This window comes from Dendropsophus ebraccatus, unplaced genomic scaffold (assembly GCF_027789765.1).
Source record: "Dendropsophus ebraccatus isolate aDenEbr1 unplaced genomic scaffold, aDenEbr1.pat pat_scaffold_509_ctg1, whole genome shotgun sequence".
NCBI lineage: Eukaryota > Metazoa > Chordata > Amphibia > Anura > Hylidae > Dendropsophus > Dendropsophus ebraccatus.
This window is the reverse complement of record NW_027210111.1, coordinates 98,995-112,341: the sequence shown is the minus strand read 5'-3', so window position 1 is coordinate 112,341 and position 13,347 is coordinate 98,995. Positions and strand designations below refer to the sequence as shown.

Sequence of the window (13,347 nt, the reverse complement as noted above, 5' to 3'; positions counted from 1 at the left end):
GCCGTACCGACAGAGGCTAGGCAGGAGCAGCAGTAGTCAACATGAATGCCAGTTAAGTCCCAGCAGTAGTCAACCTAGATGCCAGTTAAGCCCAGCAGTAGCCAACAAGGAGGCAAAGGCAGGCACACCAGTAGTCAACCTAGATGCCAGTTAAGGCCCAGCAGGAGCCAACAAGGAGGCAAGGCAGGCACACCAGTAGTCAACCTAGATGCCAGTTAAGGCCCAGCAGTAGCCAACAAGGAGGCAAGGGCAGGCACACCAGTAGTCAACCTAGATGCCAGTTAAGCCCAGCAGTAGCCAACATGGAGGCAAGGGCAGGCACACCAGTAGTCAACCTAGATGCCAGTTAAGGCCCAGCAGTAGCCAACATGGAGGCAAGGGCAGGCACAGCAGTAGTCAACCTTGATGCTAGTGAAGGCCCAGCAGTAGCCAACAAGGAGGCAAGGGCAGGCACAGCAGTAGTCAACATGGAGGCAAGGGCAGGCACAGCAGTAGTCAACATGGATGCCAGTTAAGCCCCAGCAGTAGTTAACGTGGATGCCAGTTAAGGCCCAGCAGTAGTCAACATGGATGCCAGTTAAGGCCCAGCAGTAGCAACATGGAGGCAAGGGCAGGCACAGCAGTAGTCAAATGGATGCCAAATAGCCCGGCAGTAGCTTTCGATATCTCAAAGTCATTTTTTTTTTTAGACCTTCAATATTCACCATTACAGGGTCTATGCAGGAAAAAGGTCACAAATGCAGTGAAGGAGCATCAGTAGTCATTGGAAGCCAGTACAGGAGCAGCAGTAGTCAACATGGAGGCCAGGCAGGAGCAGCAGTAGCCAACATGGAGGCAGGCAGGAGCAGCAGTAGCCAACATGAAGGCCAGGCAGGAGCAGCAGTAGCCAACATGGAGGCAAGGCAGGAGCAGCAGTAGCCAACATGGAGGACAGGCAGGAGCCACAGTAGTCAACATGGAGGGCAGGCAGGGTCAGCAGTAGCCAACATGGAGGCCAGGCAGGAGCAGCAGTAGCCAACATGGAGGCCAGGCAGGAGCAGCAGTAGCCAACATGGAGGCCAGGCAGGAGCAGCAGTAGCCAACATGGAGGCTAGGCAGGAGCAGCAGTAGCCAACATGGAGGCTAGGCAGGAGCAGCAGTAGCCAACATAGAGGACAGGCAGGAGCCACAGTAGTCAACATGGAGGGCAGGCAGGATCAGCAGTAGCCAACATGGAGGCCAGGCAGGAGCAGCAGTAGCCAACATAAAGGGCAGGCAGGGTCAGCAGTAGCCAACATGGAGGCAAGGCAGGAGCAGCAGTAGCCAACATGGAGGCCAGGCAGGAGCAACTGTAGTCAACATGGAGGGCAGGCAGGATCAGCAGTAGCCAACATGGAGGCCAGGCAGGAGCAGCAGTAGCCAACATGGAGGCCAGGCAGGAGCAGCAGTAGCCAACATGGAGGCCAAGCAGGAGCAGCAGGAGCCAACATGGAGGCCAGCAGGAGCAGCAGTAGCCAACATGGAAGCCAGGCAAGAGCAGCAGAAGCCAACATGGAGGCAAGGCAGGAGCAACAGTAGTCAACATGGAGGGCAGGCAGGATCAGCAGTAGCCAACATGGAGGCCAGGCAGGCGCAGCAGTAGCCAACATGGAGGCCAAACAGGAGCAGCAGTAGCCGACATGGAGGCAGGGCAGGAGCAGCAGTGGATGCCAGTTAAGCCCCAGCAGTAGTCAACCTAGATGCCAGTTAAGGCCCAGCAGGAGCCAACAAGGAGGCAAGGGCAGGCACACCAGTAGTCAACCTAGATGCCAGTTAAGGCCCAGCAGTAGCCAACATGGAGGCAAGGGCAGGCACACAGTAGTCAACCTAGATGCCAGTTAAGCCCAGCAGTAGCCAACATGGAGGCAAGGGCAGGCACAGCAGTAGTCAACCTGGATGCTAGTTAAGGCCCAGCAGTAGCCAACAAGGAGGCAAGGGCAGTCACAGCAGTAGTCAACATGGAGGCAAGGGCAGGCACAGCAGTAGTCAACATGGATACCAGTTAACATAGTAACATAGTAAATAAGTTGAAAGAAGACTAGAGTCCATCAGGTTCACCTAGGGAAACCCTACTGTGTTGATCAGGGAAGGCAAAACCCCGCGAGGCAGACGACAAAAGCCCTACCACAGGGAGAAAACTCCACCCCCGACTCCAATAGCAACCAGAACAATCCCCGGATCAACGTATCACCGGAAATCTAATGCCCATAACTTGTAATATTATATGTTCAAGAAAGCATCCAGGCCTCCCTTGAACTTATTTTATGATCGTCCATGACAACATCATGTGGCAGAGAGTTCCACAGTCTTACCACTGTACAGTAAAGAACCCGTGTCGATGCTGATGATAAAATCTTCTTTCCTCTAGACGTAGAGGATGCCCCCTTGTCATGGTTACAGTCCTAGGAGTAAAAAGATCACTACAAAGTGATCTCATTCATATATTTGTACATTGTGATCAGATCGCCCCTAAGACGTCTTTTTTCTAGCGTAAATAACCCCAAGCGTGATAACCTGTCCTGGTACTGTAGCCCACCCATTCCCTTAATGACCTTTTTGCCCTCCTCTGCACCCGCTCCAGTTCAGCTGTGTCCTTCTTATATACCGGTGCAAAAACTGTACACAGTATTCCATATGTGGTCTGACCAGTGATTTATAAAGAGGCAAAACTATGTTCTCATCTTTAGCATCTATACCTCTTTTGATGCATCCCATTATTTATTAGCCTTGGCAGCTGCTGCCTGGCACTGATCACTAAAGTTGAGTTTACTGTCCACCATACCCAGTGTTTATTATTTAGCACATAACTGTACTTATTATTTCTACGGCCCAAGTGCATAACCTTACATTTATCCACATTAAACTTCATTTGCCATTTCACTGCCCAAGCCTCTAGCTTCTCCAAATCCCTCTGTAATATGATATTATCATCCTCTGTGCTGATTACTTTACCCAGTTTAGTATCATCTGCAAAAATGGAGATCTACTCTGTAGCCCCTCAACAAGATCATTAATAAAAATATTAAAAAGAAGTGGACCCAACACTGACCCCTGTGGTACCCCACTAGTAACTACAACCCAATCTGAATATGTTCCATCAATGACCATCCTCTGTTTTCTATCACACAACCAGTTACTTACCCATTTGCATACGTTTTCCCTTAATCCCAGCATCCTCATTTTGTAGACCAACCTTTCATGCGGCACAGCATTAAATGCATTTGAAAAATCCAGATACACAACATCCACAGCCCCCAGGTCCAGTCTATAACTTACCTCTTCATAGAAGCCGATCAGATTAGTCTGACAGGACCGATCCCTCATAAATCCATGCTGTGCTGCGTCATAGGATCATTTTCATTAAGATACACCAGTATAGCATCTCTTACAAACCCCTCAAATACTTTACCTACTATAGATGTTAGACTTACGGGCTGTAGTTTCCAGGATCACTCTTTGACCCCTTCTTGAATATTGGTACCCACATTAGCTATGCGCCAGTCCTGTGAACAATCCCTGTCGTAATAGAATCTTTAAATATTAGAATAACGGTCTGTCTAACACAGTATTTAATTCTTGCAAAATTCTAGGATGGATACCTTCTGGCCCGGTGACCTATGGATTTTAATGTTTTTAAGCGTTCCCCACTTCTTGCTGTGTTAGGCAGGTGAGATTTATGGGAGGATTTATATTATCCCTAGTCATGTCCTCTTTTATGGGATTCTCCTCTGTGAATACAGTAGAGAAAAATGTATTTAATAGATTGGCCTTTTCCTCTTCCCCCTCCACCATTACACCCAGATTATTTTTGAGGGGACCACATTTTCAGTTTTAAGTCTTTTGTTGTTTATATAGGTGAAGAAACATTTTGGGATTCGTTTTACTTTCTGTGGCTATCCTTCTTTCTGTTGCTATTTTTGCTTCTTTTATTGCTTTTTACACATTCTTTTCTTCTGTCTATAGTTGCTCAATGCTTCCCCACTACCTTCTTGTTTAGTATTCTGAATGCTTGTTTCTTATCATTTATTGCACCCCTTACAGCTGAAGTTAACCACATTGGATTTCTCCTATTTCTACTACTTTTATTCCCATATGTATGTGTCGTTCACACGATTTACCCAGGATGCTCTTAAATATGTCCCATTTCTCTTGTGTACTTTTATTTCTGAAGGCATTGTCCCAGTCTATGTCCCCAAGGTCCTCTCTTCCTCTCTAGCCTTCCTGAAATTTAATGTTTTTGTAGCCCCTCTTCTAATCATTTTATTGAAGGATAATTGAAAACTTACTATGTTATGGTCACTATTACCTAGGTGACCCCCCACCTCTATTTTTGATATTCTGTCTGGCCTATTGTTAAGATTAGGTCCAGGAGTACCCCCCCTCTTGTTGGTTCCTGTACTAGTTGGGAAAGGTAATTATCTTTTACTATTTCCAAAAAACTGCTTCCCTTCCTGGAGCTGCAGGTTTCTGCTTTCCAGTTTATATTTGGGTAGTTATAGTCCCCCATAATAATGACTTCCCCCTGCTTCGCTGCCACATCTATTTGTCTTATAAGAAGATTTTCTGACTCTTCCACTATACTTGGAGGTTTATAACTCACTCCTATAAGAATTTTATTATTCTTCGTCCCTTCCCTTATTTCTACCCAAAGAGATTCCACATTATCATCACTTATATCCTCCCGCAGAATGGGCTTAAGGCATGATTTAACATATAGACAGACCCTCCCCCTTTCTTATTTTTACGGTCATTTCTGAATAGACTATAACCCTGGATATTAACAGCCCAGTCATAACTCTCATCCAGCCATGTCTCGCTTATCCCCACTATATCATATTTCTCTTCAACCATTATGAGTCTAATTCCTCAGCTTTATTAGTGAGGCTTCGAGCATTAGTATACATACATTTAATATGTTTTTCCATATTCCCTTTCCTCTTATCACTAGTGACTGTTCTAACCCCCCCCCCCCCCCCCCCCCCCCCCCCCCCCCCCGCTCCACCCCCAGTTCCATAATCTAGGCCCAGCTCTCCATCTACTCTGTCTTCACTTACTATATTGTAGTTGCCCTCCCCCCGGTCCCTAGTTTAAACACTCCTCCAACCTCTTAGCTATCTTCTCCCCCAGCACGGCTGCACCCTCCCCATTGAGATGCAGCCCGTCCCTACCGTGGAGCCTGTACCGACGAGAAGTCGGCCCAGTTCTCCATTAACCCAAACCCCTCTACCCTACACCAGCTCTGAGACACTTATTAACCTCCCTAATCTCCCGCTGTCTCTCAGGTGTGGCTCGTGGTACAGGTAATATTTCGGAGAATATCACCTTGGAGGTCCTAGTTTTAAGCTTCCTGCCTAAGTCCCTGAAATCGTTTTTAAGGACCCGCCACCTACCTCTAACTTTATCATTGGTGCCAATGTGCACCATGACTGCTGGGTCATCGCCAGCCCCTCCCAGTAATCTGTCAGCCCGATCCGCGATCTGACGAACTCGAGCGCCAGGAAGGCAACACAACGTTCGACGATCCCGGTCTTTGTGACAGATTGCCCTGTCTGTCCCCCTAATAATTGAGTCTCCACTACCAGTACCTGCCTGGCCTGCCCTGAACTCCTGTTTCCCACCTTACTGGAGCAGACACCCCCCTGGCTTTCAGAGGCAGTGTCTTGCTGCAGCAATGCCACCCCTGAATCAACATCCCATTCATCCGCCAATTTGGAAAATTGTTGGGGTTGTGCCAGATCAGGACTGGCCTCCCTCACACTCTTCCCTCTACCCGTTTTCTAACTGTGACCCAACTAGCTGCCTCTTCCTCCTGCACCTCCATGCTATCACTCTCTCCCCCATCTACCCTTGGAGCGCTTGCTCAGTCAGAAGCAGACCCCTTTCCAGTTTGCCAATGTATCTCAATCGTTGCAGCTGCTCATTTAGATCCAGGATCTGGGCTTCCAAACCAGCAACATGCACACATCTCCCACAATGGTATGCACCCTCGATCGGTTGATCAAGGATTGCATACATCGCACAAGATGTACATTGGGCCGCATTGTCAAACATGGCACTCATTTTTATGGGGATATTATGTATAACTAAACAACAAAAACAACAAGAAACAAAAGCAAACAATGTGTTCAGAAAGCAAGTAAACAATTTGTTTTCCTCTAAAAACCCCGAATCTAAAGTCCCAGAATATTAAAGTCCCGCACTTGAGACAAAAACACACTCAGATCAAAAACTTGCACGCTCCAAAACTCGCTCACAAATACAATATAAAGCACTTATCTTGCAGAGATAGTTGTTTCTGGCTCCTGTGTTGGAAGAGACTGGCAGGCTTGCAGCAGTAGTCAACGTGGATTCCAGTTAAGGCCCAGCAGTAGTCAACATGGATGCCAGTTAAGGCCACAGCAGTAGCCACATGGAGGCAAGGGCAGGCACAGCAGTAGTCAACATGGATGCCAAATAAGGCCCAGCAGTGGCCAATTATGAGGCCAGTGAAGGCACAGCAGTAGTCAACATGGATGCCAGTTAAGGGCCCGGCAGTAGCCAACATGGAGGCAGTACAGGAGCAGCAGTGGTAAACATGGAGGCAAGAGCAGGCACAGCAGTAGTCAACATGGGTGCAAGTTAAGGCCCCGCAGTAGTCAACATGGATGCCAATTAAGACCCAACAGTAGCCAACATGGAGGCGATGATGGACGATGATGGATGATGATGATGATGGGGGGGAATGATGATGATGGGGGGCGGGGGGTGGAATGATGATGATCATGATGGGGGGCGGGGGTTGGAATGATGATGATGGGGGGGGCCAGGGGGGATGATGATGATGGGGGGGCGGGGGTTGGAATGATGATGATGATGGGGGGCAGGGGGGGAATGATGATGATGATGGGGGAATGATGATGATGGGGGGGTGGAATGATGATTATGATGATGGGGGGCGGGGGTTGGAATGATGATGATGATGGGGGGCGGGGGTTGGAATGATGATGATGATGGGGGGGGCGGGGGTGGAATGATGATGATGATGGGGGGCGGGGGTGGAATGATGATGATGGGGGGGGCGGGGGGGTGGAATGATGATGATGATGATGGGGGGGGGCGGGGTTGGAATGATAATGATGATGATGAGGGGGGGCGGGGGGGAATGATGATGATGATGAGGGGGGAATGATGATGATGTTTGGGGGGGTGGAATGATGATTATGATGATGGGGGGCGGGGTTGGAATAATGATGATGATGGGGGGCGGGGGTTGAAGATGATGATGATGGGGGGCGGGGGTGGAAGATGATGATGATGGGGGGGCGGGGGTTGGAATGATGATGATGGGGGGGGGGGTGGAATGATGATGATGATGATGGGGGGGCGGGGGTGGGAATGATGATGATGATGATGATGATGGGGGGGGCGGGGGTTGGAATGATGATGATGATGATGGGGGGGTTGGAATGATGATGATGATGGGGGGGGCGAGGGTGGTGGAATGATGATGATGGGGGGCGGGGGGTTTGTAATGATGATGATGATGGGGGGGCGGTGGTTGGAATGATGATGGGGGGGAGGAGTTAGAATGATGATGCGGGGCGGGGGGTGGAATGATGATGAAGATCGGGGGGGGGCGGGGGCTGGAATGATGATTATGATGATGATGGGGGAGGAATAATGATGATTATGATCCCAGGCCCAAATAAGATGCAGGCCAAAATCATGGGGGGGGGGGTTGATGATGATCGCCAATAATATGCAGGCCACATTCTGTATGTGTGTGTCGTGGGGGGGGCCCAATGTGAAAGTTTGCTATGGGGCCCTGCCATTTCTAGTTACGCCCCTGAGTACAGGAGCAGCAGTAGTAAAAATGAGGCAAGGGCAGACACAGCAGTAGTCAACATGGATGCCAGTGAAGGCCCAGCAGTAGCCAATATGGAGGCAAGTGAAGGCCCAGCAGTAGCCAAGATGGAAGCCAGGGCAGGAGTAGGCAGTTGTAATGGGGTGACATGAGCAGCAGAAGCAGATTAATGAGGTCCATGGACAGGCGAGAGGTAGCAGGGCAGCAGGGAATGGTGGAATGACAGTAAGCTCTAGTTCACATATAGGCCATAATAGATGCAGAAAATTTCCTACATTTTCGTGACAACAGGACCAAATCCTACTCTGTGGTATAAGGAGCAGATGTCACAAAGTCCTTATCTATCATGTGGCGTTCATTTTGATGAAAGTCAGACGTTCCACACTATCAGAGGACATCTGGTTCTCCTGGGACTGACAATATGACCTGCTGCGCTGAAAACTCGCTCGGATGACACACTGCTGCCGGACAGGAGAGTATGGACAAAGCAAATTCAGCGAGTTGTGGCCAGACATCTAGTCCACCCAGTCCACCCACCCAGTAGTCCAGGGGTTACGGCATGTTAGGTGGCAACGTAGAGTCCAAAAACACCTTGAGGTGTGCCGCCATGTCCTGCTGCTGTGCGGGTGCTCCTGCTACCCTGGCCTGTGGCTGCATGAAAGCGTGCATCATGGACATCAGGCTCAGACTGGTGCCGCTGCTCATGCCACCCAAGCTGCTAGAGGATGATGTGGAGGAGGCAGCGCTGCTTGTGTGGCCCTGGTGGGAATGGCGCTGTGTTCCAAGGCTGCCACTAACTGTGTACCCAGCTCCTCTCTATAATAATTCATTTTTTCCTCCCGTTGGGAAGGGTTAATGAATTCACACAGCTTGTTGTGATACCGTGGGTCCAGTAGTGTGTCAAGCAGAACTTGTCCCGTTGACGAACCTTTGCAAGCGTGGGTCAGCCCGAAAGCATATAAACATGTGCTTAGCCATTCCACCAGGGAGTGGGAAGGAGTCCCGCCTCCGTCTCCACAGCATACTGCCAATGGGTACTGCCTCCATCCTCCTTATAGCCCTGAATATCCTCCTCTGGCCCCCCTTGGTCTGGCAGGAAGGATCATCTCCTTCTCCTCCACCCATCTCCCCTAAGAGTTCCTGTGCGTTCAGGTATCCTCCTCCTCCTCAACTTCCTCTCCCTCCTCTCCACCAAGCCTTCCTCCAGCAACCCAGGCTGCGACAGTGGCAAGACCTCCTCCCCCTCGCCACTGAGTCGCATCAGCATCAGCTCCAGTACATGAAGCATGGGTATGATGGCGCTCAGTCCTGGTCTTGACCACTGAAAGCGACTTGAATGGCTGAAATGGTTACATGCTTTCGAGCCATTGACAGCACAGTCTGTAAATGGGATTAAGACTTTAGAAAGTGTGTAACTATTAGGTTTAAAACATGTGCCATACACGGGGCGTGCCTCATACCTCCTCAACACAGCGCAGAGAGAATGTTGCTTCCATTGTCACTCACCACCATCCTAACTTTAAGATGGCGTGGAGTCAGCTACGAGAGGATTTTCATCTCGAGCAGGCGGTGCAGCTCTTGTGTGTCTCATTTCACCCAGGCAGGCTAGATGCAGCACAGCGTGACACCTTCGTGCTACACACAAGTGGTACAAGGGAGGAACACTGGCGGTTGAGGAGGTTTTGGACCTACTGAGGAGGTGGAGGAGGACAGTGACACAGAACCCTGCTGTGACAACGGGTGTGTGTCATCGCCCTTCCCTGGCCAAGTTGCTGGGGGGTCCGCCGGCCATATTACATTTACCCACTGAGCAGTAATGTACATATTCTGCCCTTGCTCGTAATTACAGCTCCAGATGTCTGTGGTTAAATGTACATGTCTGCTCACTGAATGGCTCAGCGAGTCAGCAACCTTTTCGCGACATAGCTATACATCGCCGGGATAGCTGTGTTGGAAAGTAGTGTCGACAACTTTAAACGGCAGAGCCTGGAGCACCAGCAACTTGACCAGTGGGCGTTCAGCTTGACTGCTGCGGGATTGCTGGATGCATAGTCTGCCTCGGTATAGGGACTCCATGATGCCAGGCTGCCTTCTGCTAGCAACACAGGGGCCACCAGCCGAAGAAGGGAGTGAAGCCACACTCCCTTCCACAGAGGAGGTCTGACTCTGTGAAAGGCCCCCCTGATTACTGCTGCTTCCTGCTGCTGTTGACGGCGGGTCTGTCTGGGCCTGCTGTGACCCACTATCACCCGTTTCTCCCAGGCGGAAAGGTCGTGGCGCTTCATATGGGCACCCATGGCGCTGGTGCCAGGATGGCAACTCTTGCCTCTTAAATGCGCCTGGTATCCACTGGGCACTTTTTAAAAAACTGCCACACAAGCAAGGTGTAGAGTCTAGTACCGACAGGCTGCGAGGATGGGTGGGTGCTGCCGATACTAGGACCTGCAGTGGAGGAGGTTTCCCCAGTAGTCATCTGCTTGTCCCGGCTACGCTTCTGACTTGTTAGTTGACTACTGCTGCCTGTCTGCTTTTTAGTTGTGGCAAGCCTGCTGGCGGAAGGATTCCCGTTGACGAATCCGTCGAATAAGCCAAATCCTGCCGTGGATCCCATGTCACATCCGATGTAGCATCATCCTGTTCCAGAATGATGCTATCATCCTCATCAGGCTCCTGCCCAGCCCTCTCTCGTCTACTGCCTACTGCCAGGCCTAACATGGGCCTGCTCTGATATTGCCTCCAACACAGCTATGCCCTGCACTTGATTGTCCCCTGTCTCTTCCCCCACGTGTTTATCATCATCAAAGAGCAGTTGGCTGCTCATAGACGCCAACAGTTCCCTTGCAGGTGGCGGGTGAAACGTCGTCAGGGTGGTGGTGTAATTTGGGTGTATTTTAACTGATGGAGGTGAACATTAGGGATAGTTAACATCTACTCTTTGTGGTTCGGATTCTTGCATCACGGCAGAGCCTTTGCCGGCTCTGCCGGGCAACATTCCGTTGCTGCTTGCTACCACTACGAGTTATACATAGGAGTCAGCTGAGCAATCTCATTTATCTGGCCGCACTGAGGTAGCGCTAATAGTTTATTGCTATAGTAAGAAAATGCAGTATGAGCTATGTTGTGACAAACAGTTAATTTGATATAGTTACTGGGAGACCCTTTCTAAAAAAAAGTCACATCCGATCATCTCCCCATAGGACACCTGGTTACACAAGCAATATGTTGGCTCATTGGAATTGGGGACACATCCCTTTCCTGCTTGTGTTTGGCTCTCTTTTTCTTCTTGGAAGACTAGGGCTTCTTCTCTTTAGGTGGATCATCAATATCATCTGTCCCATTCACCATATGACACAAGTCTCTACTCTCACTGTTGCGCTGTCGGCGAGGTCGCCGAGTAGAGCGCTCTGCCGTATTGGAGTTAGCCTTTGCCTTTTCTTTGGATTTTCATTTTCATCTGGTTCTAAGAAGCCCCTGCAATGGGTATCAATCTGCTTGGTCCTATTTTCTACCAACTCAAACACCTGAGTGACAGTTGTATCTTATCGTCCCCCAGCTCCTGGGTGATGATCAGTTGCTCTGAAGCTGCTGCAGTAGACGCTTCTTCTGAAGGGGTCATTTTCATTAGAATGCTTCTCGTAGACTCATCTACCTCCTTTAGTGCTTCTCGGTACTTGGTGTCGATCTCCCGCAGCATGGTGACGCTCCTCTGGATCTCCAGCGGTAACGACTCGATGCACTCCAGGTAATCCTCCACATAGGTGACCAGCTGGCTCTCCTCCACCCCGCTGCTACCGCCGTGCGAGCCTGCGGCGGCTGCTGCTACTGTCCTAACATGCTCCCGTGCTCAGGGCATCCAGCGGAGTTCCGGGAGTGCGTCGGTGGCTCCGGTGTGTGGTCTGTGCGGGGCTCTGGCGCTGCGCTGCGCTCCTCTCTCCATCTCCTCCGCTCTATCTCTGGGGCCGCATTCCAATTTGGAACCCGGCGGCCCGAGTAGATGCCCTGAGCACGGGAGCATGTTAGGACAGCAGCCGCCACAGGCGTTCAACTACTCGCACGGTGGTAGCGGCGGGGTGGAAGAGAGCCAGCTGGTCACCTATGGGGAGGATTACCTGGAGTGCATCGAGTCGTTACCGCTGGAGATCCAGAGGAGCGTCACCCTGCTGCGGGGAGATCGACACCAAGTACCGAGAAGCACTAAGGAGGTAGATGAGGTCTCCGAGAAGCATTCTAATGAAATGACCCCCTTCAGAAGAAGCGTCTACTGCAGCAGCTTCAGAGGGCACTGATCATCACCAGGAGCTGGGGGACGATAAGATACAACTGGTCACTCAGGTGTTTGAGTTGGTAGAAAATAGGACCAAGCAGATTGATGCCCATTGCAGGGGCTTCTTAGACCCAGATGAAAATGAAAAATCCACAGAAAAGGCAAAGGCTGACTCCAATACGGCAGAGCGCTCTACTCGGCGACCTCGCCGACACCGCAACAGTGAGAGTAGAGACTTGTGTCATATGGTGAATGGGACAGATGATATTGATGATCCACCTAAAGAAAAGAAGCCCTAGTCTTCCAAAAAGAAAAAGAGAGCCAAACACAAACAGGAAAGGGATGTGTCCCCTATACCCATTTCAATCGATCCCAATGAGCCAACATATTGCTTGTGTAACCAGGTGTCCTATGGGGAGATGATCGGATGTGACAATAAAGAATGTTCCATAGAGTGGTTCCATTTTTCATGTGTTGGACTGGCTTACAAACCTAAGGGCAAGTGGTATTGTCCTGACTGCAGAGGAGACAATGAAAAAACCTTTCTAAAAAAGAGGGGCTACAGTGAATACTGGATCAATAGTTGCACCTGGTATCAAACAAAGCAATGATCGTGCCCTAGGGGCACCCTGTATCAGGGTATAAGCAGCATATATGTGATCAGTCTGAGCCTTACCGGATCTCCCTCTTCACCATCACTATATATTGGCATTGAGGTTTTGTATTCAATAGGACAACTGTTGTTCAGTATTAAGATTATTATAATCCTCTATTGCCATCTAGTGGCTTATTGTTTATTGTCACTAACAGACATATTTGCTCTGCTTACCGACTCCTGTGTTACGGAACCATCACTATATATTGGCATTGTATCTAATAGGACAATTGTTGTCCAGAATCAAGATTATTATAATTCTCTATTGCCATCTAGTAGCCTACGGTATATTGTCACCAACAGACATATTTGCTCTGCCCACTGACTCCTGTGTTACGTAACAAATGACTACATCATCCGAACCACAACATTTATCCCTTTATCTTCAGTCATTTTAATTCACTTGGTGTTCACACTTTTTATTAAAATGAATTAAAAGTTACGTTTTATACTATTAGATCTTCACAGCAATTAAGGTTATAATTTTGTTGTATCAGTTGGTCCCTTGCGTGACGATCTGGGGCAACCCTGATTGTATATTAACAGTTCCCTTGCAGGTGGCGTTTC

General features: G+C 49.5%; 2 pseudogenes; one reads left to right on the top strand and one right to left on the bottom strand.

The window, feature by feature from the left end:
- Window positions 1–9,163: 9,163 nt before the first annotated feature.
- On the bottom strand, window positions 9,164–11,876 carry LOC138777133 (inhibitor of growth protein 2-like; annotated as a pseudogene).
- LOC138777132 (inhibitor of growth protein 2 pseudogene) lies at window positions 11,875–12,736 on the top strand (annotated as a pseudogene).
- The last annotated feature ends 611 nt before the right edge of the window (window positions 12,737–13,347 follow it).